The 18,024-nt window shown below is 37.3% G+C and overlaps 1 pseudogene; it reads left to right on the top strand.

Moving 5' to 3' along the window:
• Window positions 1-12,294: 12,294 nt before the first annotated feature.
• LOC146911431 (importin subunit beta-1-like) lies at window positions 12,295-15,029 on the top strand (annotated as a pseudogene).
• Window positions 15,030-18,024: the final 2,995 nt, after the last annotated feature.

Below are 18,024 nucleotides of genomic sequence, written 5' to 3'. Positions count from 1 at the left end.
CATACCGATGTTTGACATAGGTTTGATCGGTTTCTTTTGTCAAAAATCTTTTTGACTAAGCATGTTTTGGTGAGTGTGGCCAACGACGGTTCAGGTACAAGTGTATGTGAATGAAAGGATTTACTTTCAAGGAAAAATCATGATGAATTGATGGATTTACACTTGAGGAGAAAAATTACTTTGTAGCAAGGGTGAGTAAAATTTGTTACATTCATTTATTAAAAAAAGTGGAGGACGGACACTTATAAATGAGAAAATCCATAAATGCATTGCTTTTAGTTTTTGGGTTAAAGTGTGGTCTCTCTCACTTGTGCTCTAAGTCAAATGTGGTTGACTCCATGAGCTACTCTCATGACTCAACAATTATTATTAGGGTCATGTTAACTTGTGCCCTAAGGGCACAAGTTAAGGAGCTTAAAATGGAAATTGAAAATAAACTTTATATTGAAAGTATAACTTTTGCAACTTTTAAGATATTGAATGCACAAGTTCCAAAAAAAACCTTCTACATTTGCCTTCTTAACTTATGCCCCAAAGACACAAGTTAACATTTCCCTTATTATTATAATTGTTATGGACCGACTCAAGGTCCAAAATTTTGCCTACTAGACCGAAATGTAATAAAAGCTCAACTACGAAAAGTCCAACACATTTTTTTTTGTGGTGGCCGGAGTTTAAACCCTGGACCTTGCATATATTAGACATTGTCCTTACCAACTGAGCTAAGTTCACAAGGACAAAGTCCAACACATCTGATGTAGCCTTCGTATATTTGAATGAGTTTTTAAAAACATGTTTAGCGTATTATAAGACTCGCTTCCAAAAAAATTAGAATAATAAAATATGAATTAATTATAAATTTTTAAACATCAAAAATATAAAAACTCAATTAATTCTTTCATCATTATAAACTGTTGTAAGAAGGAATACTACAATGAACCAACATGACTAAAAAAATCAAAATTTTAAATGATACACATGAGTTAGCTTAAAAGCAGGTATCGAGAGTGGCGACCCAAAATGTTTAGTCTTTGTTTGGAAATTTGGAGGGGATGGAAGGGGAAGATAAAGATTTGGAGGCAGTGGTGGATCTTGAGTTTATTTTTTGAGGGTGCCAAATATTTGTAGAATATATACTAGAAAGTTTCAAAAAATATACAATATTGTAAACTGGTGTGATGGTACAATTGCATGAATGCAACATGAGTGATGCCGGTTCAAATCCCACCAAGAAGAATAGAATTCATGTAAACACTTCAAAACTCTCCTCCAATAAAATTTTTGAGTTCCCCCAAATGAGAAAGATTTTGTATTACGAAGAAAAATGAACCCCCAAAGCATTCCTCTCTTAATGTCATCTATTTCTTCTTCTTGCTCATTCTTTCTTTTTTAAACCTCTCCCTTTCAAACTCGCAAACAAAGTCTTAGAGGACAGCACCAAGAAGAATTCATGTAAACACTTCAAAACTCTCCTCCAATAAAATTTTTGAGTTCCCCCAAATGAGAAAGATTTTGTATTACGAAGAAAAATGAACCCCCAAAGCATTCCTCTCTTAATGTCATCTATTTCTTCTACTTGCTCATTCTTTCTTTTTTAAACCTCTCCCTTTCAAACTCGCAAACAAAGTCTTAGAGGACAGAAAATTAAAGAATTTTTTTTAGAGCACTAAAACAAAATTTAAAAAATTTACAGGGACCAAAAACTTTTTTTATAGGAAGTGTAGAGATGGCCGGAAGAAGAGGATTGGTAGGGACTATTATGGTTCATAAGGTAATCAACTTCTGTTCTTTCGCATTTTGTTTGGTCCTTGCGTATATAACTGTACTTTAAACTACTCTTTTTCATGTTATAATAGTATCAGAGACTTCTTGAAAGTTGAAACTAGCATTTTAAATATCTCTCTGTCAACACATTTTACAATAGTGCCAAGTTGTTCATACATGTTTAATATACTTTTGTTTTGGAGATTGCAGGAGCTGCTGCAACTTCTTGTCTTTCTCTTGCTGATGTTTTGGGTGAGTGTTGCTTTAAAAGCGTGCACACTCTCTGGTAGGGGTTTAACAGCTCGCATTGTAGGGTTGTAACAGATTGCATTACCGGCCATAAAAAATGAAATTGGGTCTTGGAATTGTAAGTTTCCTATAGTTAGACACGTCAACATTAATACCAGTTGTTAATAAACTAGTACATGTATGTTTGAATTGATTTTATATGAATCTATAGTTGAAAAGAAGCTAACTACTAAGGCTTAAAGAATTTCAGAAATTAAACCTTAGTTATCATTCAAAACTGCATAATATTGTTAACTTTTCTCAATGTTACATTAATTTAGAATGATCCATGTAAGATAATTCACTAAAACACGAGTTAAACATGTTAGTCTTGGTGTTGAACGGCTGTGTATTTTTCTTGCATTAAATTTTAACGTACTACTGTGCTTTTCAGACTCTGTCTTGTTTGGGCGTGCGTATAGCATCTGACAGTAGCTCTTATCCTTTGTTTTGTTTTGTTAGCAGGGAGTTTTTGCCGTTCCACCCTTTCCTTCGGCAGCTGCAGTTTGTACCTTATTATGTATCATTTACGCTGGTCCTGTGGCACGTCTTGTATGCGGGATCATGCTTCGTTAATAAATTCTCCGAAACATTAAAGTTTTTGGTGTTTTTGCATGGAAGGCTATTGTTACAACTATTGGAAGGTTCAAAGTCAATGTTATTGTAGGGTCAAGTATAGAAAACTAGAATACACTATTGGTAATTGCTTAATTAACATACAATTTTGTTACTTCCTCTCATGTTTCTGTTGATTTGACTTAGGTTAGGCATTCTCTTAGATTTTTTTTGGTTTTAGATAGGAAACTTGAGGTAAGATTTGGCCCTACACGGGAATAAATAAAACATGGATATTTTCTTGTGCATTTGTCAACAGCTATCTGATATTTTCTTATGAATTTTTCTTTATAAAGTGATCATATCTAAATTAGAATGGAGAAAAATAAGTTTGGAGGAGCATCTTAGTGAATTTTGAAATATTAAGATTTTGTTTCAATGATTGGATGTTGATAGACCCCTTGAATGCTACCTTAAAATGGAGGACAAGGTTGCAGATAGCTAATGGTGTTTTGGCTGCACTAGTAAGCTCTGTAAATTAAAGCAAAGATACATGATATTTTCAACTTGATACTAAACTCTTACTTCATTTTCTATTTAATTTGAAAAACCTGAAATTTTAAGTCTCCTAAATTGATTATGGCAAGTTGGCACTTTTCAATCCCTGTCTGAAAGGAAATTTGTTTGGTAAATTTGGCAAAATGAATTATGGAACTTAGCTCGTGTCTATGCTGTGTTGTGTCATTTAGAAATTGATCTTTACCTACCAAAAATTTGACTTTAAACATAAGGGTCTTGATAACGAGTGCCTCCGGGGCACTCTTTAAGCATGCTAAAATAAGTAATTATTCTTCAAAAAAGTCAAATATTTTGATTTCCAATGCATTGATTCCATACATTTTCATAAATAGTTACTACTTATGGTCCTTAACAAGTGCCCGGGGGCACTTGTTAACATTTCCCTAAACAGAAAGACTAACCATTTGTTTGTTCACTATTTTCTCTAATGTACTTAAAGGGGAAAAAAAAAATCTCATTGATGTTCGAATGATGCTAGTAGAAACTGGCCATTTTATGTCGGCCAAATATCATCGGCCAAATATCATCCGGAGTCTTACTATATGAAGTGGTAAAAAAACCAGTATCATCATTTATGACCACTTGAAATCCGCAACGAGCGGGAACGATATTTTAACGGAATTTTGTATATAAAATAAAAGTAAATTATAAAATTACCGGATGACAAAATTTAAACTAGTATTTATAAACACATAAAGTCTGCAACAAACGCGGATCCATTGTTCAACGAAATTTTGCATATAAAAAAAATAAATATTTTATAAAGTTGTATGGAGTGACAAAAATTTTGTATCATCATTTATGGGCATATAAAATCTAGAGAGGGCGAGGCTATAGTAATGCGAAATTTTGGAAATTTTGCATATAAAATAAACAAATGTTTTTTTTTTTTGGTGGTGGCCGGGATTTTGGAAATTTTGCACCGGGATTTTGGAAATTTTGCATATAAAATATTAAAATATAAAATAAACAAATGTTTTTTTTTTTTGTGGTGGCCGGGGTTTGAACCCCGGACTTTGCATGGTGGTGGCCGGGGTTTGAACCCCGGACTTTGCATATTATCATGCATTGTCTCTACCAACTGATGCATTGTCTCTACCAACTGCGCTAAGCTCACGAGGACAAACAAATGTTTTATAAAGTTATCATATGAAGTGACAAAAATCTATACCATCATTTATATCCATATAAAATCCGCAAACAAGACAGAACCATTTTAACAGAATTTTGTACAAGACAGAACCATTTTAACAGAATTTTGTATATAAACAAATATGTTATCAAATTACTATACGGAGTTGGAAAAAAAAAGTGTGAACATTTATAAACACATGAAATCTCCAACGGGGGCGAGACAATATTTTAACAAAATTTTTCATATAAAATAAAAAAAAACTATAAAATTACTATATGGGATGGCAAAAATTTGTACCAGTATTTATAAACACATAAAATCTATAGCAAGGGTGGATGGATTGTTTAACGGAATTTGGCATATAAATAAATAAATATTTTATCAAATTACTGTATGAGGTGGCAAAAACCCACACCAGCATTTATAAGCACATAAAATCTGCAACGAGTGTGGGACGATAGTTTAACGGAATTTCGCATATAAAATAAATCATTTGCAAATAAATTTGTATATGTAGATATAAACACATAAAATCTGCAGCGAACGCGGTACAAATAGTTTAACAGTTTTGTGCATGTGTGTTATTATTTTGTTTGAACAAGTAGTCTAGTGTCGAGAAATTCACCTTTTTAAGGTGAACAAACGGGGTGTTTAGGGTTCAAACTCAATTCCTGCATATATTATGTAATATGTTCCTATAAACTGAAGTAAGCTCGTGGAGGCATGATATTCAAATATCGTAAATGCATGTGACTGCGATTTTTTTAGGCAACGTGATAACGATATATATTTGATAATAAAGTAATTTTCATTTGATATTTGTAAACTTTTTACAATATTATCAATATATAATTGTATTTTTTACGATTATCTCAGTATTACCTGACTCATACGAATACACGAGTCTAGTTACTATTATGTGGATTCTGTTTTCGTAACTTGGACAACATGCCAGCACATTAAAATGGTTTTTTCAGAGGAATTTGTTTTTTAGGGAACAGAAAATGCTTTATTTATTTATTCAACATATGCAAAAAAACAAGGATTTGCAGAAAACAAGATTTAGGGAGAAAAGACAAGAGAAGAAGAGAGAACCCTGGAGGCTGCCGATTTCATCTGTTATAAGGTAAGGGTGAGACTATCTTTCACTAATATTAGGTCTGTGAATCATTAGATTGCATCTAACATGTTTTAGGATGAGTTTGTAAGGGGAAGTCTCTATTCACCGTAAGGGTTGTATAATTATATGGGTAGTGAAAGGTTGTTGTTTTCTATTGGCTTTCATGATCTTTTAAAGAATTAATGTTAAATTCGTATAATTTCGGCTATTTCTATACTTTTGGTTTCTCTTGAATTTGGTATGCGCATCGGTTATGTGATATGCATATGATTTTGGTGGCTTCAGTTCTTGTATTTTTTTTTTTTTTTGGTTACATGTGTATTTGGTTTTAGTATCATCACTAAACTTTTGGGTTGACCCAGGTATGAATCCCATGATAGTAAAATCTATTTTTTTTATACAATAAAACCAAATTTATGCGATTCTACTTTTCAACAACAACATCCGTTCAAACGCGATCCTGCGATTCAGAGATGTATTCCATTGTTTGCGATTCTGCGGTTCCGAACTCCGACATGGTTTGCGATTCTGCGTTTCAAATCTAAATTCTGTTGGTTCTGCTAGTCTGAACTATTAATCGATTATGATCTGTTATGCTTTTGTGCTATTCCAATTTTGGCAATCCGGGCTTCTTCTATCTCTAAACGCGATTCTCCAAAAAATATAACAGTTTTGCTTAAGGTGTTCTCTCCTTTGTTGTGAGAGTTTTGTGCTTCTCTTCTTGTAAGAGTATTGGTACTGGTGTTTTTTTCAAGTGCAGTTACGATGACAGAGGTGAATTTTGAAGACTTATCACTGAGTGATGATGAGGGACTTAGTTTCGACATTGAGGAGGAAGAGAGTTCTGAACATGACCCCCACCTATGTTTGGTTGGATGTTTTCTCGTCAACCGTCCTGTTCGACTTAAGGAGATGAAGATACGGATGTCTAAGGTGTGGCGACCGGTAAAGGGGGTGGCGGTGAAGGAAGCGCAACCAGGGCTTTTCTTGTTTCAATTTTTTCATAAACTGGATATGGAGGAGGTACTGAAGGGCGGTCCGTGGACATATGATAACCATTCTTTGGTTCTGGAAAAGCTGCGACTAGGGGTGCCATTGAAGGATATACAATTGAACTATATGAACCTCTGGGTTAGAGTTTACAATTTGCCAACTGGTATGATGAAGGAGAAAGTCGGAATGGGGTTAGGAAACTATATTGGAGAGTTTTTAGAGTATGATGGAAATAACAATTCTAGCTTCTGGCATGAGTATATGAGGTTGAAGGTGTGGTTTGATATCCGACAACCACTGAAAATAGGGAAGAAGATCAAGGCAAACAGGGGAGAATGGTGTGTGGTGAATTTCAAGTATGAGAAGTTAGGAATCTTCTGTTTTGTATGCGGGGTGCTAGGGCATAGCGAGAACAAGTGTGAGGTTAGGTTCTCTCAGCCAGATGTTGCGATTCCAAAACGGTGGTCAAACGCTATTAGGGCAGAGTCATGGAAGCCAGGAGGGAGGGCGTCATCACAGTGGTTGCGGGAGGATGGGGTTCCTAAGGCTTATGTGGAGAAGGATGGAGGGAATATAGCTGAAACAAATGGACAATCCGAGTCCAGTAGACAGCAGGCATATCCGACTTCTGTGGAGAGGGTGCCCACGTGCCAGGTACTGGTGGGCAAGCAGACTGGTTCCACGCTTGTCTCAGGTGGGGCCGGTAATGGTGTGAATGAGTTAAGGCATGCAAATGCTCCCTTACTGACTTTTATTAAAGATATAAGGTCGGATACATCATGTTTAGCTAGTTCCTCGGCTATTGATAACCAAAACCAAGTGTACAATACATGTACTAGTGAGAAGGAAAATAATGTAGATATGGAGTATCAGTTTCAGAGAAGGCGTATGCGAGAGGACAAACAACATGTTGAGGATTCCACAAATCAGGCAAACCAGCATTTTTTATCGGCACGTCCTGGCAGCCAGGACTGCCGGGACCAATGATTATTTTGAGTTGGAACTGTTGGGGATTGGGCAGCCCGAGTGCAGTTCCAAATCTTCGAAACCTGGCCCGGGGACATAAACCAGACATTCTTTTCTTATCTGAAACATTGGCTAATACTCGAAGCATGGAAAATATTCGGGTCATGTTGGGATATGATTCATGCTTAGCAGTTGATGTGTAAGGAAGGAGCGGTGGGCTGGCAGTGTTTGGAAAAATGTTACTAATTGTCGTGTGTTAAATTACTCTTGAAATTTCATTAATTTGATTGTGGAGGATAGAGAAGCTGGTGATTGGAGATTAACTTGTTATTATGGCTTTCCTGAACGTGCTCGTCGTCGTGATGCTTGGGATTTACTTCGGGAGCTGCGGGATATGTCATCTCTTCCGTGGTGTATCATTGGGGACTTTAATGACTTGTTGTCTCAACAAGACAAAGCTGGTATTCATCCTCATCCTAATTGGTTGTGTATGGGTTTTCGTGAAGCGGTTGATGATTGTGCCTTATCCGATATTAAATTGCATGGTCACCCATTTACATGGATCAAAAGTCCGGGTACCAATCGAGTGCTGGAAGAAAGATTAGATATGGCTATGGGAAACTCTGAATCGTTTTCCAGAAGTCAAACTTACAAACTTGCTTACTTCTCACTCAGATCACACTCCAATACTGGTTGATACTATCCCTTCGGTTCGTCAGAGGTATAATTATTCTTTTAAATTTGAAAATTGTTGGCTCTTAGAGGACGATATTGAGGAGGTGGTGGTGGATGGATGGGGTTGTACTAGGGGGTTGGAGCTCGGTGATAGAGTTGTGAATTGTTCTACGAAGTTGCAAAGTTGGGGTAGGAGGAAGAGAGTTTGGTTTAAGGAAGAAATTGACCAATGTGTTCGTATTTTAGAGGATCTCCGTGCCCAACCAAATGGTATGATGCGTACACAATATGTCGCAACCTGTGAGAAGCATGCTCGACTACTTGTACAGGAGGATGCATTTTGGAAGCAAAGAGCGAAAATGCACTGGTTGAAGGAAAGGGACATGAATACTAAGTTCTTTCATACATCAGCGATGGCTCGTGGCAAAGTGAAGAAGGTTAGTAAGCTTCGCACGGATGATGGGAGGACGGCTACGTCGCAAGAGGATATGTGTAACGTGGCACATAGTTATTTTGAGCAATTATTTTCTGCGAATGCGGGAGTCCACGAACCGGTGCTAGATTTGATGAGTCAGTGTGTTTCGATGGATGATAATGCAATGCTTACAGCACCTATTACAAAGGAAGAATTGCGTCAAGCCCTTTTTCAGATGCAACCAGACAAGTCCCCAGGTCCGGATGGTTTTAACCCGGCATTTTATCAGAGATTCTGGCATGTGTGTGGTGATGATATTTTTCAGGCCGTGGTTTCTTGGTTGGATCACGGTTACTTTCCTACAAACCTTACAGAAACAAATATTTGTTTGATCCCGAAGTGCGAAGACTCGGATAATATGAAGGATTTTAGGCCTATATCTCTTTGTAATGTTTTGTATAAGATGGTGTCGAAGTTGCTCGCTAATCGATTGAAACGTTGTTTGGATAAATGTGTGTCAGAGGAGCAGTCAGCTTTTGTCGAGGGTCGTTCCATACTGGATAACGCATTAATAGCTACCGAGATAATCCACTCAATGAAGAGGAAGACGAAAGGATGGCGGGGGGAATTGGCTCTCAAGATTAATATTAGTAAGGCTTATGATAGAGTGGATTGGGGGTTTCTTCGTGGCGTGCTTATGCGAATGGGGTTCGGTGTGAAATGGATCAAGTGGATGATGATGTGTGTTAGTTCTGTTACATATTCGGTGCTTATGAACTTTGACAGGGTGGGGCCTATTGTACCCGGCCGAGGGTTGCGCCAAGGTGACCCATTATCACGATATTTATTCATATTCATGGCCGAGGGCCTCTCGACTCTGATACATAAGGCAGTTAATAGAGGTGATATTCATGGGGTACAAGTATGTCGCGGCGCACCAGTGGTGTCCCATCTGTTGTTTGCAGATGATTGTTTCTTGTTTTGTAGGGCCAATGTGGTGGAAGCACAACATTTACTCACTATTCTTAAAACTTATGAGGCAGCATCTGGACAAGAAATTAACTTATCAAAATCTGAGGTGTTCTTCAGTCGTAATATGAGTGGGGCGGCACAAGAGGATTTGTCACGCATTATTGGTGTCCGGCATGTGATGGGTACTGGAAAGTACTTGGGATTACCTTCGATGATTGGTAGAGATAAGCGGTCTATTTTTTCTTTTATCAAGGATCGTATATGGAAACAAATAAATGCGTGGAGGGGACGAGCATTATCAAAGGCGGGTAAGGAGGTTATGATCAAGTCTGTGCTACAATCTATTCCTTCATACATAATGAGTATTTATCTTCTGCCGAGTTCAGTTATAGATGATATTGAGAAGATGATCAATGCATTTTGGTGGGGAGGAAGGAGTAACAATCAAGGGATTAAATGGATGACATGGGAACGTATGGCATGCCCCAAAGAGTTTAGTGGAATGGGGTTTAGGAATTTCAAAGCTTTTAATATCGCTATGGTAGCTAAGCAAGGATGGTGTTTTCTGTCTAAACCTGAATCTCTAGTTGCTAGAGTTTTTAAATCGAGGTATTTTCCACGTTCTTCATTTTTGGGTGCTAAACTCGGTAATAACCCGAGCTTTGCTTGGCGGAGTATTTGGAATTCGCGTCAGATACTTTTACATGGATGTAGGTGGACAGTTGGAAATGGGCAGCAGGTCAGCGTGATGAATGATCCATGGATTCGAGGTGTTCAAGGTAGCTGGATTCAATCCCCACAAAGCCAAGGTGTGCATAGCTTGAGTGCGTCTGATTTGATAGCTAATGGGGATCGAGTTTGGGATGTCGATAAGATTGAATCTTTATTCCCAGATGATATGGTGCAAGCTATTCTCGATACACCATTGTTTGCGGAAGTTCAGAATGATAAAATATCGTGGAAGATGGAACGTAACGGGAGGTATACTGTCAAGACTGGTTATAAACTAGCTATGATGGAGTTGCTACATACTGATCGATTCCATGTTGACGGAGAGTGGCAAAGAATTTGGAAGGTGAATTCCCCTCATAAAGCCTGTAATTTGTTATGGAGGATTTGCAGGGGATGTGTTCCGACGCGTCTCTGATTACAATCACGACATGTACAATGTGAGGTGTTCTGTCCCTGGTGTGATACGGTTGTTGAGGATGATTGGCATGTTTTTGTGGGTTGTACGGTGGCACGTGAGAGTTGGTATTGGGCAGGACTTTCGACTGTGCGGCAATCGCGAGTTAGAACTATGAGCAGTTTGGCAGATTTTGTTTTTGATATATGTCGCTCAGAAAGCCGAGACATTGCTGGTCGGGTGGCTTTACTTCTTTGGCAAATTTGGGCTGCACGTAATGATGTCATTTGGAATGACGCTCATCAGACATCAACGAGCATTGGGAGGATGGCACTAGATGCATGGCAGCAATGGCAAGAGGTTCATAAACAGCCCTCACTACCGGTTGTACAACACGGGCATAACAGAGTGCAAGGCAACAACTCAGTTTGGGAGAAACCGAGCGAGACGTGGTTGAAGTGCAATGTGGATGCCGCGTTCCATGACCGTAACCATATTACAACTTTTGCGTGTTGTGTTAGAGACTCTCGCGGGCAATTTATTCGGGCTCAAACGAAATGGCAGCGGGCAAATATGACAGTTTTGGAGGGGGAGGCAATAACCTTACTCGAGGCCCTTCACTTTGCTGATGCAAACAGATGGGACCGGGTTGTCTTTGAGTCCGACTCATCTACTTTAGTGCATGCTTTATCGTCTCAGGGTCATGGTGATTCAGAATTCTGTGATGTTGTTTCTAGTATTATTTATCAGTTAGTTTTACATTCCAACTTCGAGGTGAAGTTTATTAGGAGACAAGCAAACATGGTTGCTCATACTTTAGCTAGGGCGGCCTGTTCTTGGGCTAGTCGCCATATTTTTGATTCTTATCCTTCTTGTATTGAACATTGGTTGATTAATGATAATAGTTAATTTTGCTTCGGTCAAAAAAAAAATTAATTCAATTTTTCAATTTCCAAATAAATTAAAAAAAAAAACCTTTGTCAAAAAAGGTAAGACGGGCCTAAATACATGACAGGTAATCGTTGGGCTTTGAATTGGTTGACTGAGGAGACCAAATTTAGATTTTGCAAACCTATAAATATAGAACTTATTGCAACCCTATTTACAACACTACTATCTTCTTCTCCTCTCTCTCTCACTCACTCAATCCTTCGTTGCTACTTCAGGTAACTTCGTTATTCTGTTTTCACTCTTTTCTCTCCGATTTCACTTTTCTCATGTTCAATTTTATTATGAATTTTATTTTCTGCGGTTTTTATTGCTTCAATAAGTTAGTTTTAATTCTTTGTTTGGATTATTATCGTTTTGAATGAATATTCTTATTGACTTCAATATTAAAGGTTTGAATGAATGTCCTACAATATTTAATTATGTTGGATGAACTAGCTTCCATTCAAGAACATGTCTTGCAGGTTATGGATAAATTGAAATTTTGATTATAACCGTCTTTTTTCACAACATAGTCATATGATTGTATGTATGTTTGTCTTATTTTTCTTCTTTATTTACAATATATTGCTACCAGGTTTATGTTTTTTTTTTTTATCTTGAGTGTATAAATATATTCATGAAAATTACATATAAAATATAATATGACCATATTTATGTATTGTTTTGTTTCTCTCGATCCTCTGGCCAATTGTTTAGTCTGTGAATCTGGATAATATATTTATTAATGTATAAATAACTCGTTGTGCTATTAGGTATACCACGGTGATGGAAGTTACTCAGGCGCTTTTGAATGCTCAATCAATTGATGGGACTGTACGTAACGATGCTGAAGAAAGTTTGCGGCAATTTCAGGAGCAAAACCTTCCTGCTTTCTTGGCCTCTCTTTCTCGAGAGTTAGCAAATGAAGATAAACCAGTTGATAGCCGAAAGTTGGCTGGTTTGATTCTTAAAAATGCATTGGATGCCAAGGATGAAAACATAAGCAGAAATTGGTTCAAAGATGGTTGTCACTAAACACTACAACAAAGGCCCAGGTTAAGGCATGCTTGCTGCAAACATTCTCTTCTCTTGTACTTGAAGCTCGGTCTACAGCAACTCAAGTGGTTGCCAAAATTGCCGGAATTGAGATTCCTCAGAAACAGTGGTCTGAGCTGATAGGATCACTTTTATCAAACATTCATCACGTTCCTGCTCATATCAAGCAATCAACTTTGGAAACTCTGGGGTATCTGTGTGAGGAATTATCTCCTAAGGTTGTTGATCAAGACCAAGTAAATAAAATCTTTACTGCTGTGATTCAAGGTATGAATTCATCTGAAAAGAACAATGATGTCAGACTTGCTGCTACTAAGGCATTACATAATGCCCTTGAATTTGCACAGGTCAATTTTAACAATGATATGGAGTGTGAATATATCATGAGAGTTGTTTGCGAGTCAACTATGTCTCCCGAAGTGAAAATACGACAGGCAGCTTTTGAGTGTCTGGTCTCAATTGCGGCCATGTATTATGAAAATTTGGCTCCTTACATCCAAGATATATGTAACATCACAGCAAAGGCTGTTAGAGGTGATCGGGAGCTTGTTGCTCTTCAAGCTATTGAATTCTGGAGTACGATTTCTGATGAGGAGAATGATATCTTGGAAGAATGTGTGGGTGATTCCACTGGGGACTCTGATATACCTTGTTTTTATTTCATTAAGCAAGTCCTTCATGCACTCATCCCTCTGCTGTTGGAAACTTTACTCAAACAAGAAGAGGATCAGGATCTGGATGAAGGTGCATGGAATATTGCAATGGCAGGTGGCACATGCCTTGGTTTAGTTGTGTGTACTATTGGAGATGATATTGTGCCACTGGTAATGCCCTTCATTGAGGAGAATATTACAAAACCAGACTGGAGACAGAGGGAAGCAGCCACATATGCATTTGGCGCTATCTTGGATGGGCCTTCCCCGGACAGATTACTACCTCTTGTTGATCTTGCTCTGCCATTTATGCTCAGTGCTTCAGTAAAGGATCCAAGCAACCATGTTAAGGACACCACCGCTTGGACTTTGGGACGTATGTTTGAATTTCTCCACAATTCAATTGTTGGCACACCAATTATTAATGAGGGAAATGCGCAACAAATTATTACAGTTCTCCTTCAGAGCATGAAGGATGTCCCCAATGTTGCTGAGAGAGCCTGTGGAGCCCTGTATTTTCTTGCCCAGAGCTATGAGGATGTGGGACTAATATCTCCTATAACTCCCTTTTTCCGGGATATTATTCATGCCCTTCTCACTATTACCCACAGAGAGGAAGCTACAAAATCTCGATTAAGAACTGCAGCATACGAAACATTGAATGAAGTAGTAAGGTGTTCAACAGATGAAACAACTCCTTTGGTGTTACAACTATTTCCTAACATTATGATAGAGTTGCACAAATGTCTTGAAGCACAAAATCTTTCAGCTGGTGAAAGAGAAAAATAGAATGAACTTAAAGGCCTTCTTTGTGGGTGCTTGCAAGTAATTATTCAGAAGCTAGGCTCTGTAGAACTTACCAAATATATTTTCTTGCAGTATGCGGATCAGATAATGGGACTATTCATCAAAGTCTTTGCTCGTAGAAATGCCACTGCAGACAAGGAGGCCATGCTAGTTATTGGAGTCCTTGCTTATGCTATAGGCCCTAATTTTGCGAAATACCTTCCTGAATTATACAACTTTCTGGAGATGCATCTTCAGAATTTTGAGGAGTACCAAGTTTGTGCAGTAACTGTTGGTGTAGTAGGCGACATATGTAGAGCATTGGAAGATAAAATACTCCCTTACTGTGATGGGATTATGACACAACTTCATACAAATTTGTCAAGTGATAACTTGCACCGTTCTGTGAAGCCCCCAATATTTACATGCATTGGTGATATAACCCTTGCTATAGGAGACAACTTCAGTAACTACTTAGTGCATACACTACATATTGCTGCAGAGATGTATGCTCACACATTAGGCTTTGACGAGGAAATGACAGATTATATTAATTCTTTGAGAATCAGGATGTTAGAGGCATATGCTGGGATCTTCCGAGGGTTTAAGAATTCATCGTCAGCCCAACTCTTGATTCCTTATGCTCCTCAGATCCTCCAGTTCTTGGATAGCATATACATTAAAAAAGACATGTGAGAAAGAAATTAGTCTTTTTTCAATTTGTTTTTGCTTTGTAATATATTCATTGTTTTAGTGACTTCATTGCCTTTTCTTATTGCAGGGATGATAATGTTATAATGACAGCAATTGGAGTCCTTGGAGATCTTGCTAATACACTTGGAAGCATTGTCGGTTCTTTAATACAACAGTTTTCATCAAGCAGAGAATTTTTAAATGAATGTTTGACCTCAGACAATCATATGATTAAAAAATATGCTATGTGGGCCAAGTTGGCTATCGATCGTGCTATATCTGTCTGAGGTTCGTCTTAGTTATAGCATATCCTTTGTCATAAACTACTTGCATGTGTTTAGGTTTGTCGAGGCGGGTCGTGGGATTGCATGTGTCAAATTGTCTCCATGGTCAGACAGCAAAAGATATCTGTTTGAAGGTCTTCAAGTTATCACTAACTCTTGCATCATCTCCAATGCATCTCTCACCTTTGCATGAGCACCATTAAGTCAGGTACTTTAAAAAATGCATTGCATGAGCGCCATTTAAACTAGTACCTTCAAGTTATCTGGTTGAAGGTCTTCAAATTATCACCAACTCTTGCATCATCTCCAATGCATCTCTTACATTTGCTAATATTAGCACCATTGAGTCCAGTCTTTTCAAGAATGCATCATCGACTTTTGCATGAGCTTGAGCACCATATTAAGTCCAGTACTTTCAACAAGTTAGCGACAACATTACAAACATGGTTTAGATCTTCACGAGGAGTGTAAGTTGAATGACTGAGCCGCTAGTGGAAGGTAAATGAGAAACTACAAACTCTTGGTCAGGTTTGGATGTTGAGTTTGAAGTTAATGAGAAACTACCCATATTTGCTTTTCTATTCACAAGGGTCATTTGATATTTTTTACTTCATAGTCATGTTATACATTATTGTTTTGAAGCCATTCGGTTTCTTAGGTCAAAATCATTTTGCATTCTTTGAATCATTTATTTCTTTGTTTTGAAATGCGTATGTAAAATCATATATTGGCTATTATTCATGTGGATTGTTACAAATGTTGGCTGTGTATTTTGATGATATCAAAAGAACCAACAGAATGTGGCGAATTGTTGTTTCTTTTGTTGGCAAGACAGACACTTGGGTTTAGCCTGTACTCAGCATATTACTCGTGTCTACATAAAGATTTGTGAATTTTGGTTTATTTTGCCATGTGTCATGTTACTCATGTATACCTTATTATGGTTTGGTGATATGATTATTTTTATCCTAATTTAAGATAAAGTTGTATAATTTCGTTGGCTAATTTCAAATGTAGATTTCACTTGGATACTTGAATCTTTCCTGCATTCTCGAATTTGGCTATTTATTAGAGTATATGTGAGCTATTATGCATACTATTCCAAAACAATTCTATCGTTTTGATTTGAATTAATATTTAGCGGGTTTAAGTGAATCCAATTTAATGAACACTCTTGTTGTTCAAGTCACCAAAGGTAGGCTCAAAATTCAACATTTTTCTAATTGTAACTTTCATATTGTTAATGGAATGTGAAAATCGTCACTTATTCTTTCATGGGATGTTGTTTGGTGGGTTACTTATGACTCTAATTAGCTTCCACCAATTGTGCTTCAGTTTAGCAGAAACTAATTTTTCGCATGACAAAATCATACTTTGAAATTTTGCTGACCCAAACAAGATTGAATTCCGTAGGAGGAAACTTAATAGAATTAACAATTTTGCTGACGACAGCAGCATGTTTGTCCACCTGCTACAACTAATTGTGTCTATTGAGATATTTGAAATCATAATATACTATAAAAAAAATCAATTTGGTTCTATTTGTTATATCATCATGTGGAAAAACACTGCTGCAAAATCCAACATTGTGTACATATCTTTTGTAAAAAAACTCATCATCTTTCAATGTATCAAATAGCTGTCATGACAAAGTGTTGAAAAGAAGAAAAAACTAACGTATCAATTAACATATTAACATTTGTCATTAAAAACAAAAAATACCCATACATTTACCTATTAAAACAAACTACTTTGTTAATGTACTCAGATTACATATAACAAAATAGCTCGTAAGATTAATAGTAGTATAAGTTTATTTACCATCGTAGAATTAAAAATATAAGTTCAAAATATTGCTATTGTTACTACTATAATTGAACATTAACACACTTTTGTTGGAACAAAATGTGTTTAACAATGAACCTTAAAAAGTTTTGATGATAACAAGGTATTAAAAATTGTATATTGGACTAGCTAATATTTGTTCAAGTGTACAGGACCACAGTTAAAAAAGTTACATCATTGATTGGTTCTGAATGAGCAAATAAAGAGCAAAAGAAAATGAAGCTTAGATGATTCTGAAGGCAATACGCTCCTGAAAGTAAAAGCGCTCCTGAAGTCAAGCTGCTCCTGAAGAAATAGCGCTCCTGAAGTAAAGCTGCTCCTGAAGAATAGTGCTCCTGAAGACAAGAGGTCCAGAAGCCACATTGTCAGAAGCTGCATCATCAGAAGCTGCAAAAGCTGCTTCATCAGAAGCTGCATCATCAGAAGCTGCCTCATCAGAAGTCATTTCACCAGAAGCTGAAGTTCAACTGGATTTGCATAAGATTCAAAGTATGAAGAATCTACATTGCAAAAGCTGTCTATTGGATTCGAAAACACAGCAGAAAATCAGTGGAACATTGCAACGGTCATTTCAAAGGTGTTTGAAGGCATGTGCTTGCAATTTGGACGAAAGCGTTGACATTGTACTTTGTACGAATTGTACAACCACGTTCTCCACTACTCTGTTTTGTGTCCACGCTACAAGACAAGAAAACAGCTTCAGAATACGGCTTCGCCTGCAAAGATGTTCCTTTGGATAAGGAATGGATTTCAAATTTGTTCTTCATAGGACAACAACCAAATCAGGCAAAAGATCATTGGTGAAAGATCAAGCTTCAACAACGACTCTTTGGTGTGCCGGCAATTTCACAACGTCTCTTTCACACCTCTATATAAAGGAGTAAAGACTTAGAGTTTTGGCAATGCAAGAACGCTGAACGAAAGACTCACAACATTTTTACAAGTGTCAAACCTCTGCTGAAATTGTTCTGCATTCACTTAGAATTTCTGTGTCTCAAAGTCATATCTTAGAAATTCTTAAGTTCATTGAGTCTGTATCTGATTTATATTGTGAGCACCTCTGATTGTATATCAAGTGTTCAACCTTAAACAATTTTCTGTGTAATTTTGTTTAGTTAGGAAGTCTCTTGCAGTTGTGCTTGAGCAGGAAGTCTCTTGATTGTGTTCTTGAGCAAAGGAAGTCTCTAGC

Source organism: Medicago sativa, chromosome 7 (genome assembly GCF_051527215.1).
Source record: "Medicago sativa cultivar Bolivia chromosome 7, Bolivia_mono, whole genome shotgun sequence".
Taxonomy (NCBI): Eukaryota; Viridiplantae; Streptophyta; class Magnoliopsida; order Fabales; family Fabaceae; genus Medicago; species Medicago sativa.
The sequence above is the reverse complement of the archived record's forward strand: the minus strand, read 5'-3'. Positions and strand labels throughout refer to the sequence as shown.